Raw genomic sequence first — 3,193 nt, 5'->3', positions numbered from 1 at the left:
CTAGAATTTTCAGTTAAAGATTGAGTCATTTAATCTTTGTTCATTCATGAAACAACAGCTGGCTAAAAATACTTAGAATTACTTACTAAAACGTGGGAAGAGGTTCTTCAGTTAGATAATACCTCCAACAACATCAAATTTAGTTAGTGCTTAGTGAATTTCCTTAAGTACATATGTATCTGCTCTCTTTAATATTGTTTGATATCATAACAACTGCTTTTGTGTTTTAATGGTGTTGCAATTAAACCACTAATACACCTGCTACATATGATTAAGAAGACTGGGCAGCTGAAAACTAAAAGGAGAATAAAATTTTATTCTATTGTAGGAATCCAATTAGTTTTCATCTTTCTTTATATCTCTCTAAAGGAAAACAGTTGTCCGAAAATCATTTTGAATCTGTTAAGTATGGGTAGCATGTTACCTGAAACTTTTAATTTGTACATTTTGATGTCTGAGCATTTGCATGGAAGAGACAATAGTGCCATGTCTGAATTGTTCTCTTGTGCTTGGTCATTATGATGTAACATTATAAATGACATTCATTACTCTTTGGTTTGGTTTCCAAAGGCATTTGAAGCAAAATATAACAGTGGTCCTTTGTTTTATGACCAGTCGAAACATACCTGTGATTACATTTAATTTGTTATTGTAAATACATTTCTTGCCAATGAGTATTATTGTTGTTAGACAACGAATGCAATAAAAAAGAGAAATACAGAGATCTGTCAAAGTAATTCTTTTTTCCTCTTCCATTTTCACCTTCAAATAAAACAAGCCTTCACTGGGTAAACCTGTATTAACTGTCAAAACATATCTATCAATCAAGAGCAAAGTGCACATTTTTCATGGAAATGAAACTAAAAATAAGTTTTAACTCAGGTAAAGTGTAAATTGTCAGCTAGAATTACACTTGAAAGCCCAATTATGGAACTGGGCATAAAGTTAAAAGATCAAAGCCCTTCAATTGGAGTTACCTAATACTTGCCCATGTTTTTGGTCCCCAGTTGCTGCGTCACATCGGTACCAAGAAGCCAGGAAAAGGTCTGTGACAAGTCCATTAAGCAGTCGTCCCCACAGAGTGAGGGATGAGCTAGGAAAGCCTCCGACCCATCCTGAAACTCAGGGTTATTTTCAACAATCTTGTTTCTAAGACCATCAAAATTCAGAAGACTTGGACATAACGAATGAATAACATTAATTTCATTCTTTCTTACTGGCAAACTACATCTGTTATTAAACCTTTGGCATAACAAGATTTTGAATAAATGAAGCCTGGATTCCTCATTCTTTGATTTCTTACCAAAGGGTGTTGCTTTTTGAGTGATCTTGAATGTATGCTATGTGAAATCCAGAGAGTTCTTTTTATTTTTTTCACAATCTGCTTAGGAATAACAAGAAAGTAAAACCGATTATTTTATTACAGATGTTATGGAGGCTTACTCAAGAGATTCTCTTCAGTGGCTCACACCTGTAATCCTAGCTACTCAAGAGGCTGAGATCTGAGAATCAAGGTTCAAAGCCAGCCCAGGCAGGAAAGTGTGTGAGACTCTTATCTCCAATAAACCACTAGAAAACTGGAAGTGGCGCTGTAGCTCAAGCGGTAGAGCGCTCACCTTGAGCTGAAGAGCTGAGGGACAGCGCCCAGGCCCAGAGTTCAAGCCCCACGACTACCACCACCAACAACAAAAAATACATGAGATTGGATTTTTTTTCTGCACTACACTCATTGATCATTATCAGCAACATCTCAGTGTCTAGCTTCCTGGATTGGGAATACAACCATCACTGAATCATTAAGCACCTAGAGCAATCCGACGTTGTGTATTGAACTGTGACTAAAATAATTTGACTCTTGAGAAAAGGTAGCCCTTTTTTTTTCTTGCTACTTTGAAAGAGAGGTTTTAAATAGGAGTTCTCAACTTATCAGCAAACATTTTCCCCTAAAGGGCAAAACAAAATAGAAATGACCTCCCTGCCTGGTGCCAGTGGCTCTCGTCTATAATCCTAGCTGCTCAGGAGGCTGAGGTCTGAGGATCATGGTTTGATCCAGGCAGGAAAGTTTTGTGAGACTCATCTCCAATTAGCCACCAGAAAACCAGAAGTGGCACTGTGGCTCAAGTGGTAGAGCACTAGCCTTGAGCTAGTGCCCAGGCCCAGAGTTCAAGCCCACCACCGACAAAAGAAAAAAAAAACTAAGGAAAGAAAGAAAGAATGGACCACCTTAATGTCCCAAAGGAATAACCCATTATTTCAATCCTATCTTCAAAACAGACAAATAACAGCAGGTAACCTCTTTCTATTGGTATACATAACCAAATGATAGTCTTGTTTTTTCCTAGTCATGTCCCTCAGGAGATAACTAAAGATGTTATTAGTCTTTTTGATTTTTGAATTTTTTTCTATTTTTAATTAGTTAGAATAGGAGAAATAAAAGAGAAAAAGAAAAAACTCCACCTGTACACCTAAACAGCAGCCTACCTAGTCTTCAGTGGACACTTAAAATTACTTGGGTCAATTAAAGGCATTATTTATTCTATATCATCATGGAAATGAGCAGACCTCTTTATCCAAGACTGTGAAACAAAACTGTAATTTATGCCAAGAAATAATTTTAAGGTATAACAACACTCACAAGAATTGTAGGATTGTTTTTCTATATGTTACTGCTACAGGTGGCCAGAAGAAGCCAGGCTTACCAGAGGAAAATGTCTAACACATACATTCAACAGCTTCTCTTGTTGGGTATCTTTGTATACAACCCAGGTCATGTGACTCAGATCTTGAGTGAGGAGGGGTATTGTTGGTGATTCCCAATCTCATCCTCTTTTCTTTTTTTCTTGATGCTGAGAAAGTTTTATTCCATTATCAGAAATGACAAACAGAAGTCCAGAATATTTATGTATGTACCACCACACCTAAATTGCTTTTGTGGACAGAGTCACAAGAATTTTTTGCACAGCTGACCCTGAACCTCTCATCCTCTTTTCTGAACAAGGAAAAGCAAAGCAGCCATATAAAAACATGCTTAATGCATGTCTCCAGAAAGTACTTTTGTAATCACATGCAGTTAAATTATTTAAGACTTGACAATTGGTATATTGAGCCATTTTAATGAAAAGGGTTTCTAATTGGTAAGGGAGGTTTTCAAGTTTTCCATGATTGATTTGACAACATGCTCTCAAAAAATCCT

Source organism: Dipodomys ordii, unplaced genomic scaffold, assembly GCF_000151885.1.
Source record: "Dipodomys ordii isolate 6190 unplaced genomic scaffold, Dord_2.0 Scaffold227, whole genome shotgun sequence".
Taxonomy (NCBI): Eukaryota; Metazoa; Chordata; class Mammalia; order Rodentia; family Heteromyidae; genus Dipodomys; species Dipodomys ordii.
Note: the sequence above shows the minus strand (reverse complement) of the source record.